This window comes from Eumetopias jubatus, unplaced genomic scaffold, assembly GCF_037043125.1.
Source record: "Eumetopias jubatus isolate StellerSeaLion01/CBP00866 unplaced genomic scaffold, mEumJub1_p1.0 scaffold_4, whole genome shotgun sequence".
In the NCBI taxonomy this organism is placed as follows: domain Eukaryota; kingdom Metazoa; phylum Chordata; class Mammalia; order Carnivora; family Otariidae; genus Eumetopias; species Eumetopias jubatus.
The window spans coordinates 101,269,232-101,291,145 of record NW_028274810.1 but is presented as its reverse complement, the minus strand read 5'-3'; positions in this window follow the sequence as shown (position 1 = coordinate 101,291,145).

Sequence of the window (21,914 nt, the reverse complement as noted above, 5' to 3'; positions counted from 1 at the left end):
GCTGGTAGTCTGAACTTCTCACCCTTGACAGACACACACCCAGAAGCAAAAACAAAGCAAACTTAGTTAAATATGACATATTCCCCGGTCGTAATGAAACTCTAAGCTCCCCATATCCATTTTGATAATAATGGTCATTCCTTTCAAAATAGGGACCCATACTTTCCACTAGACTGGCAATTTTGAAGATTTGCATCAGAAAAATTTTTTGAGTATCTACATGTATCAGGCACTTCTGGCTTCCACTTCCGATCCTCTCCACCTCCCCTCTTCCTCCACCCAGGTGGTTCTGAGCTGACTTCTATCAGCTTTGTGGGCTGGAGAGCAGCCCTACCTCAAGCCTGAGTGAGGTGTCTCTGGTAGCAGGTGATGCAGGGGGGTTGCCTATCAGCACTGACCCCCGCCCCCAACACCGTCCAACCCAGAGGTGTGGGGAGATGGAGCCGTGGTCTACCCCTGATCAATGGTGGGTAGGAGATGGTAGGTACATGTCCTCCCCAGGAGGACAGTTCTGAGACTCGTTTCGTGAGGCTCCTCAGAGAGTCCCACCAGACAGAGACCCCTGGCCAACTGGGCAACACATCCTTAACTCAGCTTCCCTCCCTTTTATCTCTGCTTCTCTGACCCTTCCTGCTGCTTCCTGGGTTTACACTCCCAGGTAAACATTTCTCCGGCTCTGCTTTTGAGGGAACCCAGATCAAGAGTAATATGAGTTTATATCAAGAAAAATCCCCCCCCACTTAATTATTACTACTGACATTCTAATTTCCTACCCACAGAAATTAAATGTTAATAGTCCTTTACAGTTTTATCAATTAAGCTTCACTGTCTCATAATGACACCTGCTGGAATTGTGCTGGTAATGATTAAATAGCATATCTACCCATGAGCCATAGGGGCAGGGAAGGGCAGTGGAAGGGAAATGGACTTTGAGTTTCCATTCCAGCCCCACCTCTTACTAACTGTGTGAATTTGGGCAAATCACTTAACCTCTCTGGGCCTCATTTGCAAAATGACCTTAATACCATAAAAGTACAAAATTAATGACAAATAAAAAAAGAAAGGACCTTTCACCTGGAAATGTAAACACTTCTGTTAAGTCAATGAAGAAGCATAAAATGAAATTGCAGAATGTTTCGAAAATAACAACCAAGAAAACACAATGTATCAAAATGTCCGTGACAGAGAGCTAAAACCTGGAGCAAAGTTATAACATTGAACACCCGTAACAGGAAACCTGAAAACGTGGAAAGGAATGAGCGAAACACCCACTGAAAAATAAGAGACAGACACACAGGACAGACAAACGTTTACCTTTTGAAGATTCAAAGAAAATCAATAACCCACCCACTGGAAAATTGCTCATGGGAAAAACAAGATAAGGAAAAAAAATAACACAGAGGATGAAAAAAGGACAAAACTACAAATCAGCAGAAATGTAAAATGTAGAAAGACAATATTATAAAAACGTCATGCCAAAGAAGATGAATACTGAGATTAATGGGCAAATTTCTGGAAAAATTATGGCTTGTCAAAACTGACTGGAGAGGAAATAGAAAACCCAATCCTCCCTAAGTTGATTTATGGCACAACCGCAGTGAGAATATCATGTTGGTTTCTGAAGCTGTTGATTATAATGTCATGAAGGAGAACAAACAAGCAAAGAAAAACCAGGAAAAGAAATGCAGTGTTGGGGGGACCTGAGTGGCTCAGTTGGTTAAGTGACCAACTTGCGATTTCAGCTCAGGTAGTGATCTCATGGGTCATGGGATCGAGCCCCACGTCAGACTTCCCCACTCAGTGGGGAGTCTGCTCGAGATTCTCTCTTCCTCTCCCTCTGCCCCTCTCCCTGCTTATACACTCTCTCTCAAATAAATAAATCTTAAAAAAAAAAAAAAAAGAAATGCAGTGTTGGGAGTTTGACTAGCACATCCAGATATTAAAGCACATTTATTAAAGCCCCTATAATGAAAACAATGTGGTGTCAGTATGAACGTATATATGTAGACAAATCAAACAGAATAGAAAATCCAGAAAAAGACCCAAATGAATATAGAAATTTAGTATAGATTAAGGTGGCATCTCAAATCAGTGGAAGAATTTGATATATGTTATTGAGATACCTGAAGGTATATGAAAAAATATATATAATTGAGCCCATTCCCACACCATACACCAAAATATATTCCTAATGGATCATAGATTTAGATGTAAAATGAAGAAAACATGGGGAAGTTTCTTTATGAACTAGGAGTTTTAACCAAGAAACTTTCTTTAAATTTTTTTTTTAAAGATTTTATTTATTTGAGAGATAGAGAGCATGAGAGGGGGGAGGGTCAGAGGGAGAAGCAGACTCCCCGCTGAGCAGGGAGCCTGATGCGGGACTCAAACCCAGGCTGACTCCAGGATCATGACCTGAGCCGAAGGAAGTCGCCTAACCAACTGAGCCACACAGGCGCCCTCACCAAGAAACTTTCTAACTATGACTCAAATCCCAGAAGCAATAAAAGGATTGATTAATGTGTTTACATAAAAGTGATAAAATTTGCATGGCTGAAAGCATCATAAGCCAAGTAAAAACACAAACAACAAAGTTCAGGAAACTTTACAGTCTTTATTGCAGACAAATGGATTAATACGTTAAGTTAAGCCACCTGAAATTGCTGGTATTTAACCATTTTGACCTAAAGAAATAGCAATTTCATACAGTTCATTTTAATACCTAATACATAAAAAACTTCTAGAAATAAAATGGGCAATATCCACATAAAAGAATGACTAGAGGGATGAACACACAATGCACACACTAAAAATGCAAGTGGCTTTTAGTCATAGGAAAAGTCACCCAAACACACTGTGTTCCTGTAGAAATACACTGCCAAGACCCCCAAATGATACAGGCAAAACCAATTTTGTGCAGTACTCTGTGTAACAGCAAAAGACTAAAGAAACTCAAGTATCCTGATATCTGATAGAGTGAGTCCTCCAACTTTTTTGTCCTGATTACTTTGGATATTCTTATCTTTGCATTTTTATGTACATGTTTGAATCTGTTTTTCAATTTGAGCGTGCGTGCACACACACGCACACACACAGATAGCCTGCTGAGATTTGCACTGGGATTACACTGAATCTGCACACCAGTTAGGGCAGAACTGACATCTTTACAAAATTATGTATTTCATCCATGAACATTTATTTAGGTCTTTTATTTTTGTTTTAATTTAATTTTATGTATTTATTTTCAAAGTTTTTATTTAAATTCTAGTTAGGTGTGTAAGATTGATTTCAGGAGTAGAATTCAGTGGTTCATCACTTACATATAACACCCAGTGCTCATCATAACAAGTGCGCTCCTTAATGCCCATCACTCACCTAGCCCCTCCCCCACCCACCTCCCTCCAGCAACCCTCAGTTTGTTCTCTATTGTTAAGAGTCTCTTATGGTTTGCTTCCCTCTCTCTTTTTTCCTCCTTGCCCTATGTTCATCTGTTTTGTTTCTTAAATTCCACATATGAGTGAGATTGTATGGTGTTTGTCTTTCTCTCACTTATTTCACTTAGCATAATACACTCTAGCTCCATTCACGTCATTGCAAATGGCAACAGAAATTAAAAAAAAAAAATTTATCCACTTTTCTGTGTGGACATTGCCCATTTTTGATGGCTGAGTAATATTCCATTATATATGTAGACCACATCTTCTTTATCCATTCGTCTATCGATGGACATCTGGACTCTTTCCATAGTTTGGCTATTGCTGATACTCTTTGCTGCTAGTTAGGTCTTATTTCCTTAATCTCAATAATGTTCTGTAGTTTTCTGCATACAGATCATGAACTTCTTTGGTTAGGTTTTCTGTGTTTGTGATGTTCCTTGAAACTTGTAAATGCTATCTTATTTTTAAATTTCACTCTCTAGTTGTTAACAGAATAGAGAAATATGACTTTTTACCCTGATCTTGCATTCAGTGACCTTACTAAAGTTTATTGGTGTATTTAAAATCTTTTCTACCCAACCAATCATGAGGTCTATGAATAACGACAGTCTACTTCCTGCTTTTGAATCTTCATATCATTTTTTTTCTTGGTTTACTGAACTGGCTAGGACCTACAATATTTACTGTAGGGTTTTTGTACATACCCTTTATAATATTAAAGAAGTTCCCTCTTATTAACCAATTTGCTGACAATGTTCATCATGAATGGACATTAAATTTTATCAAATGATTTTTCTGCATATATTGAGATGATCCTATGACTTTTCCTTTTCTGATAAGATAGTGAATTTGAATAGCAAACACACCCTGCGTTCCTGAAACAAGCCCAGTTTGGTCGTGATATATTAACCTTTATATCTAATCACTGAAATTGGTTCTAGTTTAGGATTGTTGCTTAGGACTTTATAAACAATAATCACAAGAGAAATGTTTCTTTCTTTTAACACCCTCGTCAGGCTTTAGCACTGAGTTGATGCTGACAAAATGAGTTGGGAAGTGTTCTTTCTTTTTTGATTGGTGTTTTATCTTCCCTAAATGTTCAAAAGAATTTACTGATGAAGGCGTCTGGGTCTGAAGTTTTTTTGTGGGAAGATTTAAAATGATGGATGCACTTTCTTTGATACCTACATTTGGGGTACGTTTTTTTTCTAGGAATTTTTTCCTTAATTTTCAAGTTCATTGGCATAAAGTTATATATTTTTATCTTTTTAACATCTGTAGGAAATATAGCAATGGCCTCTGTTTCCCTCCGGATGCTGGTTACTTGGGCATTCTCTCTTTTATTCTTGACAATTCCTCCCACGGGAATCTTTTCAAAGCGTCAGCTCGAGCTTTGCAGATTCTTGTTTTCACCTGTGTTTTCTATTTCATTAATGTTTGGCCTTACATTTATCATTTATGTCCTTTGGTTTGGGGGCATTAATTTTCCATTCTTTCTCTAACTTTTTTTAGTTGGATATTTAGGTCATTGTCAGTCCTTTCTTCTCTATGCCACATGCTCAATGAAGACTATAAGTCTTCCCTTCAACATGGTTTTCGGGTGTGTTTTATTCATTTTCATTCAGTTCAAAATATGTTTCAAGTTGTTTGTAGTACGCTTCCTTCTCTGACTCTAGTTATTTAGAAATAGATAATTTAATTTCCAGATTCCGGGGCGGGGGTAATTTTCTATTGACTTTTTGCTATTAATTTCCAGTTTAATTCCACTATTTTCAGAGAACATTCTGTGTGCAGTTGAATCCTTCGAAATGTGTTACAACTTGCATGCAGGTGTGGCAATTGATCAATATTTGTCAGTGCCCCAGGTACACTTGAAAGGGATGTTGGAGACAGCTCTGTAAGTACCGATTAGGTCAGATTTGTTAATTAGGTTAATAAAATCTTCTGTATCCTTAATGATTATTTTACCTTCTTTGTCAAGTTCATTATGAAGAGTGGTGTGTTAAAATCTTCCACTGTAAGGGTGGATTTGTCTATTTCCCATAATTTTGTCAATATATTTTGGGATTATTGTATTAAGTGCATTAAAATTTAGCATTTTTTTTAATCTTCCTGATGGAATGACCCTTTTCTCATTAAGAAAGTTTCCTCTGTAACAATTCTCCTTGACATACAGTCTACTGTGCTTATTACAGCTGACTCTTGAAGAACTTGAGAGTTAGGAGTCCCCACTCCCCCACCCTGCCCTGCGCAGTAGAAAATCCATGCATAACTTTTGACTCTTCCCAAAAACTTAACTGCTAATAGCCTGCTGCTGACCAGAAGCCTTACTGATAAGATAAAGTCGATTGACACATATTTTGTATCCTGTATTCTCACAATAAAGTCAGCTAGAGAAAAGAAAATGTTATTAAGAGAATCATAAGGAAGGGAAAATACATTTACACTACTGGACTGTATTTATTGAAAAGAAATCTGTGTGTGAATGGACCCGAGCAGCTCAAACCCATATTGTTCAAAGGGCACTTGTGTTAAAATAGCTACATCAGCTTTCTACGGTTAGCCTTTCCACGGTGTGGTTTTTTATATCCATTTTACTTTCAATTTCTCTATTTGGTTATATTTAAGGTGCGTCTCTTGGTAGCAGCATATAGTGGAAGGCTTTTCTTATCCAGTCTGATCATCTTATAGTTACTTATAGTCTCTTAACCATGTATTTTGCGTTTTTACATTTGACATAATACCGGTAGAGCTGGGCTTAAGTCTACCCTCTTAACTATTTGTCCTACCTGTGTTCTTTTTTTCTCCCTTTGGTTTTCTTCTTTTGGTTCAGCTATTTTTTTATTATTTCTCCCTACCCCCCAATTAACTTGCTATAAATTCTTGTACTGCTCTTTTGTTGGTTAGCTTAGAGATTACACTTTGTAAACCTTTATTTGCTAAAGTCTAATGTAAGTTGTAATTTTACCCCTTCTCAGATAGGACAACACTTTGTATTTACCTTGTTCTCAGCTTTTGTGCTCTTGTTGTCACATATTTTAATTCCACTTATATTTCCATATGTTTTGACCCCCCGATAACAAACCATTATTTACATATCATTAGATAAAATACCATTATTTTATATATCAATATTCATTTAGATTTACCCCCAGTTTCACTCTTCTGAAGCTCTCTCTTCCTTCTTGTTTCTCCATGCTTCCTTCTCAAATAATTTTCCTTCTGCTAAAATAATCCTCTTTCATATTTCCCTTCATGTGGATCTGCCGATGGGAAATCATCTCAGCTTTTATTTGTCTTAAAATGTCTTTATCTTGCCTTCATTTTGAAACATAATTTTCTCTGGGTATAGAAAAGAGCTCAGCACAATCCCTATCAAAATCCCAACTGCTTATTTTTTTTTTTTTTTTAATGAGAGAAGCCATATGGAATTTCAAAAGACCCAGAATGGCCAAAATAATCTTGAAAAAAAGAACAAAGATAGAGAACGTAGACCTCTCGATTTCAAAATCTGTTACAAAGCTGCAGTAATCAAGACAGTGTGGTACTGAGACACAATAGATAGAGACCAATACAATAGCACAGAGAGTCTAAAAATAAATTAACCATACATCTATGGTCAATTAATTTTCAACGAAGGTGCCAAGACCATTCAATGGGGAAAGGATAATTTCTTCGACAAATGGTAAGTGTTGGGACAACTGGATATCTATGTGCAAAAAAATAAACTCAAACCCCTATCTCACACCTTATACAAAAATGAGCTCAAAAATGGATCAAAGATCTAGCTGTTATGGCTAAAACTATAAAATTCTTAAGAGGGAAACATAGGTATGGATCTTCATCACCTTGGATTAAGCAACAGTTTCGTAGGATGACCAAAAGCACAAACAACCAAGGAAAAATAGGTCATCTGGACATCATCAAAATCAAAAAATTCTGTGCATCAAAAGACTATAAAGACAGTGAAAAGACAACTTCCAAAAATGGGGGAGAATTCACAAAGTGTATATCGGATAAGAAAGGCTCTATGCTCCAGAATGTATTACAACTCAACGATTTAAAAATGGGCGAAGGACTTGAACAGACATTTCTCCAAAGAAGAATGGTCAACAGGCACGTGAAAAGACACTTAATATCCTTCGTCATCAGGGAAATTAGTCATTATGCAAATCAATACAAAAAAACACAACGAGATACTAACTTCACATCTACTAGGATGGCTACAATTTTTAAAACAGAAAAAAAAAAAACAAGTATTGATGAGAATGTGGAGAAATTGGAACCTTCACACATTGTTGGTGGGAATATGCAATGAATGGTGCGGCCCCTTTGGAGAGGAAGCTGACAATTCCTCGAAAGTTAAGTATAGAATTACCACATGGCCCATCAGTTCCACTCTTGGGTTTATATCCCAAAGAATTGAAAACATACGCCCCCCCCCACAAAAACTAATGCACAAATATTCACAGCAGCATTATTCATAGTAGCCACAGAGTAGAAACAACCTAAATGTCCATAAGCTAATGAATGGAGAACTATGATATGGAATATCATTCAGCCGTAAGAAGGAACGAAGTGCTGATATCAGCCTCAAAGTGGGTGATTTTTGGAAACATTACCCTAAGTGGAAGAATCCGGCTAAGTGTTGAACGATTACCTTGATAGGAAAAGTTCAGACTCGACAAATCCATAGAGACAAAGAGTGGATTTTGGTTTCTAGGGGAAGAGGAGAAGGAAGAGTGGGGAAGGACTGATAGTAGGTATAGGATTTGTTTTGGGGCAGTGAAAATGTTTTGGAAGAAGTCAGTGGTGATGGTTGTACAACCTTGCAAATATACGAAAACCACTGAATTGTACACACTAATTAGGTGAGTTTTATGGTCTGTAAATTGCATCGGAACTGAAAATTTTGAGAAAAAATCCTTACATTCCTTGGATATTTTCTTTTTTTTTTTTTAAAGATTTTATTTATTTATTTGAGAGAGAGAGAATGAGAGACAGAGAGCACGAGAGGGAAGAGGGTCCGAGGGAGAAGCAGACTCCCCGCCGAGCAGGGAGCCCGATGCGGGACTCGATCCCAGGACTCCGGGATCATGACCTGAGCCGAAGGCAGTCGCCCAACCAACTGAGCCACCCAGGCGCCCTCCTTGGATATTTTCAATACATTATCATATCAGTTGATTTTATTTAGGGTCTTGGTATATTCACTTACATGGGAGACTGGCCTCTAATTTTCTTTTATAAAATTGATTGTCTTTTGCTTAAGTGTGTGTGTGTGCGTGTGTGTGTGTGTGTGTGTGTGTGTCTGTGTGTAAAAATCCCACATGGATGTAATGTAGGGGAGGAAGGACACTCCCTCTACCCCCCTAGTCTCCGTTGCTGGGTCTATGAAATAAACAGACAACAGGCAGATTAACAGGAGAAAAGGTATACAAATGTATTAATTTTTAGTATTACACACACAGGGCATCACAGGGGGAAAAAGTGAGTACCCAGAAAGGAGGTAAGATTTGAAAGTGTATGTAGCATCTTAGTAGGGAAAGGGAAGCAGGAGGTGGGCCTCTCAAGAGGGAATTAAGTGATTTTCAGGAAAGAGGAAGGGGGCCTTGGGAGAACAGATGGAAGGTGTGATCATTTGTGACAAAGTCTGTCTCGGTGTGGTGTGGACTTCTGGTGTCCTCTCCCGGGACTCGGGTCCCTCCTCCCCGGTTGATGGACTCCCGAGGGGCCAGGACAGCCGAGGCCCTCGAGGAAGACCTGCCTTCAGGCAAGAGAGGGAGGGTCCAGAGGAAGTTCCTCCCAGCATTTGCTGTTTTGCAGGTGCCTACGACTGAAAATCATCCCTGTATCAAAGCGGCACATTTTGCGGTAGTGTGTCCTGATCTCCTCCACTATATACAAGATGGATCCTAAATAGAAATTATTAGTTTGCATCTACTTTCTTGTCATTGTTCCGAGTTTCTGGATGGCAGGCGAGTGGCACAAATGGTGTGCTGAGCTCTCTCTTACTGTAATCGTTTGTTTGGAGGATCTGCAATTTCACGCCCGAGAGTTTCCTCTCCTGTGTCCACGTGTGTCCCCAAGCTTGTCCCGCCGCTGTCCCAGCCGAGCCTTTCCCTGTTACATCAGCCCAGGCGGGGCTGGCGACTTTGCCACGTTAAGTCTGACTAATTTCGTCTGAGGTGCCGCTTTATTGGGAATTTTTATAAACTTATTTTGTTCATAGCTTCCGACTCACCACGTGTCCCTTCCTCCCCCACAAGGCAAATGGAAATGAAGCCTTTTATGACGCTTCCTTATTTTCAAACTGGAAAACTGGCAGCAATGGGGCTTAGAAGTGAGTCGGAAAGTCTGTGTCAGGCTGGCAACGTGACGCTTCTGAAGATGAGGGGTGTTTACAAGTTTTTTTTTTTTTTATAAAAAGCGACAGAGCTGGCGCTGTGTTCACTTGGCTCCGCGCTGGGACTCCGACCACACTTACAGGGAAAATTCAGTCACTGAGGCTTCTCACCGGTCCTTCCTACAAGGAATAACAGCACTCAGGTGACAAGGCATGAAGTTCAATGTCAGAAGCCAGCATTCTGGGGGGGGGGGTGGGGGCGGGCAGGTGGACTTGAATTCTATCATGATTTGGTTACCTTATCTTCCTCCTATCACTGTACTTCCAAAGCCAATGTTCCCCCAATTTTCCTTTTCCAGAAAAATCCAGGATTAGAATGTCTCAGAATTTCTGGAAGTGTGGGGACCGTTGATGAAGTAGGTAGGATGGATTCGACCAGTCGGTGAAGGTGGAGAGAGAATCCATAAAAGATGGTCAGCGTGGAGCAAGGATGGAGAGGAAGCCCTTCCCTCGCTTAGAACTGGTTTCTTGGGGTGAGGACATCTGGACAAAAAGCAAAGGATCTACATCACTTCAGGCTGGCTCCTTCACTCACAGCGTGTCAAGCACCTGTTCTGAGTCCCAGGGACTCAGGTGCACAGCTAGAGATCTGCTCCTGAAGTTCAAGGAGCTCACCCAGGTAGATGGATGGGGATACAAGGATCCACTCTGCAGGGCTGCGTAACGAGGCCCTAAAGTGGGTGAGCTGAGCTGCACGGGGGAAGATGGGCTCCCAGGTGAGCGCTTCTCTGTGCCCTGACTGGGCCCGAGGCTGGAGAAGACAAAGCAGAAAGCTCAGTAGACGTGGTAAGCAGAGCCCAGGCAAGTCTCTAAGAGAGGCCTGAGTGGAGGCCGGGTATATTCTTTTAAAATCACTCAATATGAGCTCCGGGGAAATTAGCATCTATTGGTCTGCGGAATCATGCGGATTATGTTAAATGTTGGCGGGTTTATGAGATCAAGAGCTCACCGGTTAATCTCAAAGCACAGCTGACAGAAGGAAATGGCTATGGCAAACGATGTGAAAGATGTGCGTAAACCCCCCAAAGATGATTTTTTTTTTTAGCCAAATATTTTTTATGACATAGAAAGAACTGGGAGCTGCAGGTACTTACACGGGAGAAAATCAAGTTTGGAAGTGTGACATGGTCACACCCACCTGGGGATGTTCTTCCTGTGCTCTGAATGCCGAAGTCGGCTCATTGCCAGACTAGATCTGGTTCTAGTCCTTATGCATAGAGAGACCCATCCAGTTTTCGGAGAGACTAGGGCAGCGGGCAAGGTGCCCAGCCATGCGCTCAGTGGGGGGGGGGACGCTGCTTCCTGGGGGGTCTTCGGTGGTGTGCCGAGGAGGCAGGTACTGCTGCACCTATAAATGCACTTGGTTAGGTGGGAGAAAAGTTTTAAACAGAGATGTAGCAAAGCACACATAATTCCTTGAGCTCATGGGGGGCTCTCTGAGAGAGGGACCCTGTGCCAGGAATGTCCAGACATGCACAGGGAATGGGGCTAGGGGAATGTCAAGGTGATTCTGTAACCAAGGATTCGGTGGTTGAGGAAATGGCCTTGTTTGATTCCTCCTCTATATGATGATTACGGTATTATGCTGACGGCTTGGAATTAGTTATATTATCTGTGAATATCATCAGAATAAAGCGCGTTGGGTCTGTTTGGGTTGAGAAGCTGAGAATCACTGGTGTCCTGGGACAAATAAGGGCCTCCAGGGGGCGAAGACAACTCGGTGATCTTTTGCTGGATTTGCTATTTAATGGGCACGTGACTTCATCTCTCCAGGTCCCAGTGTCCTTGTTCTGAAGTGCCAAGGTTTCACTATATCATGTAGAATCTTCCCATGTGGGACTTGGTCATACAGGAGTGAAGCTGTCTGTAAGCCCCAAAGCCCTCGATCGTGATTGGAATATGCCCAAAAATTGACCTGGAAGCAATTAAAAATGTTAACTATGACACATTAGACCTCTTGAAAAATATGCCCGACAACTTCATGTTCTCAGTGTTTCACCAAACACCTTGACGGCTATTCATCTTCCAAGAGTGAAAGAATCTTCACAAGAAATGAGCAGAGTGTTTGAAGACGATTTACGCCATGGAATTACCCTGAAATGACGTGTCCAGTGGTCTGTGTGACAAAGAATCCTCTCTGTGCTCCTGCCTTGGAGATCAGTCCCCTCAGTTCCTCAGAGGGTTTAACAGAAGTCCTCTCCACCTTCAGAGGCCTCCCTGGCCCCTTGTGTCTTCTCCGTCTGCATAGGAACCAGCAAATGGTGGCACAGTCTCCAGGGGTATTTCTCTGAGGAAGCAACAGGGGACAGCATCCTTGGGGCGACTTGCAATATATTCAGCCTTGACCAGGATGGGGAGCCTGCTCAGGCCAAGCAGGATTCATCAACACCCTATAGCTGCTCAGTGGCAACCTCAAGGTTATTAAGTTGGCTGCTTCCAAAATGTAGGCCCTTGAGTAAAGAATCTAATTTTATTTGAAAGAGACAACTGCTGTTGAGCAGGTCCCTCCTGAATGGGTAAGTCTGATCCATTGAGCTGAGTTGAAAAACAAGTTAAATGGAGTAAAAAAAAAAAAAAATCTCTTTAAGAAAGAGAACAACGTAGGCTGTGTTGGGGCCGTAAATGGAATTTCGCTCAACAGGAGCAACTATTTTCATCAGAGAAAAGATTATGGAGCTCTTGAGAGAGGTTTCCAAGAAACAGAAAAACAGTCCTGATTTAAGCTCGGTAAATAATGAGGTGTCTGTCTGTTGGCAAGTGAACTGTCGGCCCAAGTGAAGCCCGGGGAGGGAGGCAATGAATGTGCCGGGAGGCAGGTTCGCTGAGGGGAAGACAAAGCGGGTTAATTAACACCAAATGCCTCATGGACAGAAGGAACATCGAGGTAGGAGGGCAGAGTGGAGATTTGGGGGCGGGGGTTCCGCGTGACCTTGCCGGTCAAGCTTCAACGAAGACAAGCCTTTGGCGTTCAAACGTGGAGACAAGGCTCAGGGAGCGAGCTAGCAGGAGCTCGATCTTTTGTTCCATCCAAGTTCAAAAGCACCTACGTGCGGTTCAGTGGCCATTTCTGTGGTGAGACTCTTTATAAACACCAGGTGCTGTAGGTAAAAGCCAAATTAATTTTGATTAGCTTTTCAGGATCACCCAGACACCTTCTCCATTCACACAGCTCACAGTGATGGGAAATGCTGGGGAGGCTTTGACTCCTAATTAGGAGTCAGGAAACAATGCCCTTAAAATTGTGCAAAAATAGGAGCCCAGGGTCACCCAGAAATCTTTCCAATTCTACAGCCCTATAAATTATTGCAGGAGTCCCTCCCTGGACCACAGGAACCATTTGATAGGACCCTTCCAAGCTCGTCATTATTTCCAAGATCCTTCCTCCCTCATGAGGAGATTCGGGACTTGGTTCGAAAACATCCCAGTTGTTGGTGAGGGCCGTAGCTCGAGAGAGAGGGGTTGATGTCGTGCTTCACTACTTTCGTTTGGCAGAACACCAAGGACTTCTGTCGGATATTTATTGAAAGAGACTGTGCTGGGTTTTCTGCTCTTGTAACTTATTTTTGTTGTAAAGTAGCAGATGTTCATTGTAAAACAACAACGGCCCCAACGAGGAGTCCCTCCGTGGCTGAATTTAGAAGGTCAAGGTCACCAGTCGCACCCAGATACCACCACCAAGGGTAGACACTAGGGTAGTTCCAAGGGTATAATTCTAGACCTTTCCTTTGCATATGCAAACTATATAAACATGTACCTCTTTCTTCCCCTAAGCTTCTAGATGTAAAATTTAGACCAACATTTAAGCACTCCTTTCTCTTGAGCTACGTTTGATAACCGAGCGCCAGTCCCAACCATGATCTAAACCAGAAGGTTTTCTCTCAGGGAGAAAGCACCATGCCAAATGCCAACCACTGGAGTTGGAGCCGTCTTTTAACTCCTTTTCAGCCCCAGAGCTGTTGAAGTCATCAAGTCTGGATAGCCAAGACCCCGACCTGGTTGGAATCCCGTAGCTGGATCAGTCACTGAAAGGAAGCGTAAACGGTATTAGGAGCCCAGGTAGACCTGGGTCGTAGGCTTGAACTTGCCTCTGTAGGGCATACCCAGGAGCCCAGAGGTGGTTGTTCCAAACCAGCGCAAGCTTTTGATGATCTTTGAGGGACACCTACAAGGAAATGTAGCACAGCGAGTTCATTGAAAGCCAGGACAGGAGAGACTGTGTATAAAAAGAAGTTCCAAGAGCCAAAGAGCATTCACTTGTTAAACCCATCCAAAGCTCGCAGGAGCTTCGTGTTTCAGGTGTGGTCACCGTGCCACCTGCCCAGAAGCAGCAGGATGTTTGTTCAACTTGCCATCCCAGGCCTATAGAATCTCTGGGGGAATCCTAACAAGCACTTCTAAGGGCACCCCAGGTGGAACCGAGTCACATCGAAGTGTGAGAACCTCTGTCCAAGACCATGAGAAGAAGACAGAAGCCTGTCTTTGTTCCCTGGGGCTTATTTCAGGCAACCCTGTGGCCAAGAAGACATGGAAGCCAAAAGATGGGAAGGTCTCCTGGCCTTGGCCAGCCACGGTGTGTGTACAGAAATCAAATGCAGGAGCGAGCCGCCACGACCCCCCCCTCCCCCCCGCCACTGCCCTGCAGAGGAGAGGAGGTTTTGTGAAGCTAGAATAACTCGTTCTTTGATGTCGTAAATCAGTCCGTCATTTAACAAGTGGAGAGTATTGACCGAGAATGAGAGTGTGCTAAGCACGGGGCCAAAAGATTTGCTCAGGGACAAAAGACAAACACAACTGAAAGAATGCTGAGCAGCGGAAGCCATTGTGGGTTTTTTTTGTTTGTTTGTTTGTTTGTTTTTAAAGATTTTATTTATTTATTTATTTATTTGGCAGAGAGAGACACAGTGAGAGAGGGAACACAAGCAGGGGGAGTAGAAGAAGGAGAAACAGGCTTCCTGCAGAGAAGGGAGCCCGATGTGGGGCTCAATCTCGGGACCCTGGGATCATGACCTGAGCAGAAGGCAGATGCTTAGCGACTGAGCCACCCAGGCGCCCCATTGTGTTTTTAGGTACTAGGTCACATGCGGTAGACACACAAATCCGAGGAGACAGATGAGAGTGAGGGGAAAAGGCCAAACATCAAGGATTGGGAGGATTTGAACACATCACCAGGAACGGACCCGGAGCTGGGAAAGAGCAGAGGATATTTTGCCCACAAGTGTGGGCCGGGGTGAAGAGTGTGCAGGTCGAGGAGAGGGATGAGGGAAGCAGATGATGGAGGGCCCTTGAAAATTAGGCTGAAAGTTCAGGCTTCACGATGTGGGAAATGGCCAGAGGTATTTAAAAGTGTCAGCCCATCTGTGCTGTGGAGAATAGATCTTCTTCTACCTTAGGGGCTCCTGCAGAAGCAAGTAATACTTATATCCCAAATCACAGCGGGTTCCTAAATGCTGTCTAAGTTTTCCATGGTAGCCGATCTGGGGGAGGAAGTCAAGGGTTTGGGTTACGGACTTGGCGAGTTTGAGGAGCCTATTTAGGTGTGCGTCTGAGCGGAGCGATGACGTAGGCAGGGGGTATGGGCTAGAGAACAGGGAGGTACAACAGGAGGCTCCCTGGTGGACACACAGTCGTTAAATGGCACTTGGGCATCAAGGGACCCCATCAGCCTCCCCTGCTCCAGCCCCACTAAGAGCAGGAGACTGGGACCGGGAAGTGTGTCTGTTCCCTCGCTCAAGACCCATCTCCAAGCGTGGAGAAGCCCCAGCCCATGTGTCTAACTCTGAGCCATATTTTGTCACTTGGATGTCTTGCCAAAAGGTCTAACTCAAATAATGGAAAAAAAAAAAAAACGGCATGTCAAAGTGTGTGGGATGCATCTAAAGTCATGCTCACGGGGAAACGTGTAACTTTGAATGCTTGCTTCCACTGGGAAAGAGGAACAGCCAACACACGGACAATCTAAGTGGATTGCAAGAAGAGAGACAGATGACCCGATAGAAACATGGGGAAACGTCTTGGGGCACCTTCACCTTACGAAGGAGATCCTGAGATGACCAGTGGACCTACAAAGAGATGCCCAAGCTCATTAGCCATAGGGAAATGTGAATCATAGCTACCACTAATACACCAGTGTACTTCTACCAGATGGCAAAAAGCAAAAGATAAATAGTACCCAACTGGCTGAACAATACACACTGCTGTGAGGAGGGTACGCTTACAACCTTTTGGAAAACTGTTTAAAATCATCTACTGAAGGCAAACATATATTTCCCCCCAGATGCCACTTCTGGATATATACTCAACAGAAATGTGTACATATGTGTACCAAGGACGTGCATTACAATGCCCGTAGTAGCCCGATCATAACGGCCCTAAAAGAGAACCAGCCCACACGTCAGCAGAAGGATGGATACTGAGGGTGTGTCCAGACCACACACAACAGCCTGGACAACTCTCAAAACCAAAATGAACAGAAAAGCCCAGACACAAATGAGCATGTACTTCCGATTCCAACACACAAAACAAGAAGGCGACACAGAACCGTAGCTTCCAGGAATGCACCCTGCAGCACGGAGCTACTCAGGGGCACCACTCTGCAAGCTGCTCCCCATCCCCCCGGGGCCAAGGAGCTCGAAGCAGAGTGCCACCAAATGCACTGTTTAGTTCAGTTGCCTTTTTTTTTTTTTTTCTCGGTAGTAAGATACCCAGATGAGGAAGCAGTGCATGGCTTTAAGCCTGGGGCCAGCGCTGCATCTTGCAGCGGCCGGACACTGAGCAGCCCTGCCGTGCATCTCCTTGGCTCACCTGCGTTCGCTTGGAGCACAACAGACAGTTCCCAGCCCGAGCTGCTGGGATTTCTCCAGCACCCTGAGGATTTGCTCTTCCTCCAAAGCTGCACAGCCACAGTGCAGGGCAGTGAATGCCTCCAAACCAGAGCATCCCTCAGCCAGTGGGGGGCAGGGAGTGGGTAAATAAATGTCCCAGCTCCCATCCTCCAGTAGGACAATCATAGGGCTTCTCTGAGGCCCCAACGTGGGTGACCTACCTGGTCATTTACATCTTTGTTATTAGCTTTTCTCTCCTCCCCCTCTCATTCCTGCTTCCGGGGACCACCTTCCCAATATAAGACCAGCTTTTGGGGGGACCGAAACAGACTCATGTGTAGAGGTTACAGCTACAGAAATAAGCCAGAAAGCAATGAACATGAAAATCAAAATGCGGCTTCCCTCCTGGCAGGGTGGAGAGGAGGAAGGCAAGTCACAGCGATGGCACGGGAAGGGTTTCTAGAGAGCCCGCAAATAGTCCGCTCCAGACCTAGCCGCGCGCGATAAATGCTTGAGCTGTTCATTTTGTCTCATGCACTGTTCTGTTAGATTTCATGATAAAGTTTACTGTATAGAAGTTTATTAATTCATGGGCATTCTTAAGAAAAGAGTAAAATAATTTGAAATGTTCATGTTTTACATGTATTAGTTGTGTGTGTGTGTGTGTATATATATATATATATATATATATATATGGTTAAATGTTAGAAATCTCTATTCAGGAGATACAGAATTTTAATACAGTGAACAACTCGATAAAGAGATAAAAAAGCACAAAAGCCATTGGAACGTTAAAGATCCCAGAGATGTCCTATCCAGAAGTTTCTTCTCTCAAGACCCACCCAGAGGCTGGCGGGGACTTCTCTAGGAAGGCTGGGCTCACTCTTCTCTCAGGGGAACAGCAAATCCAAGTTGAGCTTGGCAGAGGGAGGCTTGCAGGCGCAGAAATCAGCCAGAGCTCAGGGTCCTGACCACCTGGCAGCGTCATCGGCTTGGGCCTCGGGCTCCCAGAGGCAGTTTCTCCTGCCAGGTTCCGGGAGCTGTCCCAACAGGGCTGTGGATGGAGCACGTTAGAGTACAGGATGCCAAATACCACCTGGGACATATTTATATGTAAAAATTATTCACTTTATCTGAAATTCAAATTTAACTGGGCATCCTGCATTTTCTCTGGCAACCCTGTGTCCAGATGAGGCTCACAGACGAGGAGGAGTCCACAGCCACCCTGGGTATGGCTGCCTTGGTCTTGGTTCTGGAGCCTGAGTCTGACACCCTTTGGCTTTGGCACTTCCTGGTATCCAGACCCTGGGTTCTTGCTCTGGCTCAGCTCAGACTCTAACTACAACCCTGTAGTTCTAATACCCCTTTGTCCTGCAATTTGGACAGTCCCGAATGCAGGGTTTGGTTCCCCAGGCTGTATAAGGAGGGCACGTGTTTAGAAATCAGAATTCATTTCACTGCAGAAACAGTATGATCAAGTTCCCAAGCCAGCCCGTCACAATCTGTTTGTTTTAACCCACAACATACCTGTGCGGACACAAGTTCAACCGCACACCTGCAACAGGTCCCGCTGTATGTAGATCACATAAATGCATTTGCAAGTCTGTGTGGCCCTTTGCCTCGTGTTGACGGAAGGGACAAAAAAGAATTGGGTTGTCCCGTGTTCCTGGTGTTCGCTATACATTGTAATTAGAGGACCGTTAATTTTGGGACTTTTTCTTTATGGAAACGTACCTTCTGGGTTCAAGTGCGGAGTCTTGGGGTGGCTGTTGCTTCCCCAGCAGGAGGAGCTCTGGCAATGGGAATTGTGTGTGCACACGCACGTGTGTACATGAGTGTGCATGCGTGCCAACTGGGGAGGTGTGCACGTGCTTATGTGCAGGCACGTAGGCACGTTCCTGTGTATATGTGTGTGTGGGTGTGTAGGGCACCTCACATCAGTAGAGGCTTCCCTGAAGAGTGAAAAGCAATACTGACCAGATGACATCAATAACTCATTAAGTCGGGGCGCCTGGGTGGCTCAGTCGTTAAGCGTCTGCCTTCGGCTCAGGTGAGCCCCGCATCGGGCTCCCTGCTCCGCAGGAAGCCTGCTTCTCCCTCTCCCACGCCCCCTGCTTGTGTTCCCTCTCTCGCTGTGTGTCTCTCTCTGTCAAATAAATAAATAAAAATCTTAAAAAAAAAAAAAAGGAACTCGTTAAGTCCACGTAAATTAAGGCACTTTTCTCTACAACATTTGTGTAAGCACACGCTTTCACTCACATGCGTCCTCACGCAAGCACAAACACTTGAGGCTCTGTAGTACCTTCATCTCTGGAACCAGGAGCCAGAAAGCAGCTCTCCTGACAAGTCATCTGCGGATGGGCAGGCAGGGCTGGTCGGAGAGGACCGAAGCCATAGCCCTGGGGGATGCAGAAGGAGGACGGAGGCAAGCCGTGGGGTCTCGGGCTGGTTGCGTGGATCGGGCACATGCCTCCAGCCCTGCGCGGGTGGAAAGCAGGTGCCAAACGCACCAACCAGGGCAAGCCGGCAGGAAGGCCCCCCAGCCGGACCGCAAACACCGAAGCCGTGGCCTTCTGCCCCTGCTGTGGAAGGCGTGCGCCTGGGTCCTGAAGTCTGGGGTTTCCGTCCCTGCTCCCACCCTGACTGCGGTGAGGCCTTGCCTTTTCAGGGAGCCCCAGGCTTTCGGATCAGAAACGCACGGCGGCGAGAATACCCATTTCATAAAGTTAGGATAAGTAAATGAGGTTTAAAGTACATAAAAGCCTTAACGCAGGGCCCGGCACAAGATCTGTTATTAAAAATAATGTTATTCATAAAATCCACGGGGCTGTGTGCTTTGCAGGGAAAATGCGTTCACAAAGTAAGAAAAGGGGCGCCTGGGTGGCTCAGTGGGTAAGCCTCTGCCTTCGGCTCAGGTCATGATCCCAGCGTCCTGGGACCCAGTCCCGCATCGGGCTCCCTGCTCGGCGGGGAGGCTGCTTCTCCCTCTCCCTCTGCCTCTCTCCCAAATAAAAAAATAAAAATCTTAAAATAAATAAATAAAAAGAACAGTTCAGTCTTGGAACCACAAATCCTTGCAAAGTCAGAACATGCTTAAAAAGAGCCATCTCCTCTTCTCCCTTGCGCGGGAGGAGCGCTGGATTTACACGCAGGGGCTCCGCGCCCCCCGGCGAGGCGTGCGCTCCCGGCCGCGCTCAGGCCCGCAAAGGTGGGGCTCTTCCACCACCTGGTGGTCACCCCGGGATGGCAGGTGCGCCGCGGGCCCTCGCCGCCGCCTGAGGTCGGCTCATGAGCCTCCTTTATTGGCTGACCCGCAGGTTTGCTCAGCTCACCGCACTGGGGGAGGAGGGGGTGCGGACGAACTGGGGTTTACTTATTTGTTCCTGATCGGAGCTTTTTCAAAAGCCATCGCCGACTGTGCCCCGCGGGGGTTATCAGGGACGCACCAACTCGGTCACACCTGGGGTAACGCTGAGTCCGATGGGCTCATCTGAACAGTCCCTCGTGTCTGACTTGGTCTCTTTAGGGTACTAACAGCCTTTGGGGTTCTTCCTAATCCTGTCTGGGAGGCCGCTCGGGAATGGGCGGGGCTCACGTGACCTCCTGGGATCCTGGGAGGGGCTCCTGGCCACAGACTGGTCACCCAGGGACCCCGGATTTCCCAGGTTCTGCTCTGAAGTCGGCAGGTGCCCTGCCTGGGCCTGTGGATCCCCCTGGGTGTCTCTGGCAGTCTTCACTCGCCTGCTGGGGGGGGCGGGGGCAGTCTTTGCACACCCAGATGAAGGGCCGGCCCCCTCCGTGGGGGTGCTGCAGCTTGGCTCTGAGCAGGGCAACTCGAGCCCCCATGCCTCTCACCACACTGATGTGGGGCAGCTGAGTCCAGAACATACTCCTCCCAGCACGGGGTGGGGCCCAGGCTTGACCCTGCGGGGGGGGGGGTGGGGGGGGGCAGATCGTGGTCCCCTGGACACAAGACCGCCTGGCTCTGCCCAGGGACCAGCGGGGTGGGCTTCTCTGGTGCTTCCTCCAAAGGTCTGTCCCTCTCCTTCCACCTGGGGCCTCCTGCCTCGACCTGCTGACCAGAGGGGGAGATCTCACCCACACAAAGGGAGAAACCCTATCCTCCCTGAAGCCCCCAGAGGGTTAAGAAAGGAGGCTTCTAATCTTGGAAAGTTCTAACTTTGGAAGGTTAAAAATGGTCAAAGGAGCCTTTTTAAAGTATTTTCTTTCTCCACAATGCCTAGATTTCAGAAAGCCTTTTCTCTTGCTGCAAAATCCTATTTTGAACACCAGAAATGAGCTATTAGCTTTTGTTCGCTTACCAGCCCCTCCCTCCCCTCCCCCCTCCTCCCCCCTCCTCTCCCCCGCCCCCCCAAGCTGATACAAGCTAGAGAAGCAGCTGCACCGGCTACTCCCCACACCCACTTCCTCCGCATCCCAGGCAGTGGCCACACATCCTGGCCTCCCTTGCTGCTGGGTGTGTCTTGTCCCTGAGTTGTAGACAATGGCATGTGAGTGAGTGGAATGTGGACCTCTTGCAAGCCTGTCTTGGGCAGAGCCACGGTGGAAGGAGCCTGGGTCCCTGAATGACTGCGTGGAGGCCCCCCACCCAGCAGGAACACCCCTTTGGACTTCACTGGAGTCCCAGAGAAGCATTGATTGCATGAAGCCCCTGAGATGCTGAGGGTTTTCAGTTACAGCTGTGAGCTTTCTGCTAACTGAAGAGCCAGTCATTTGGGTGTAAATGCAAAATAGAAAAGCACATTGGTATTTTTCCAAACCATTTCTCCTGTTTGGAGGGAAAAATAAGGTAGAACCAGTTATCAGATGGCTCATTCTCCTCCACCTGGCCAGAGACTACCGCTGAGACTCCTCCAGGCTTCAGCGGGGACCCTCTCCCCACCATCTCTCCCTGCCCGGGTTCCCCTCCGTCTCTCCCTGCCCACCTTCCAAGGTGTGCCTGCAGTTTGCCCCTGTGTGCTGATTCTCCCAAGGACCATCTCTGAGCTCCAGACCCTGATCTCTAGTGGCCTGGATGCCTCACACACATTCTGTCCCAAAGCCAACCTGCGACTATCACCCCACCAGCCAACCTGCTCTTTGCCCAGTGAGTCAACCTTCCTTCATCCAGGTGCTCTAGCTGAAAACTTGGCACCTCCCTCCCTCCTTCCCACACCCCTTACCCTCAATCTATCAAGTCCTGTTGCTTTTACCTCCTAGATGCCTAACCAATCCACACCTCATCCCTCTGCC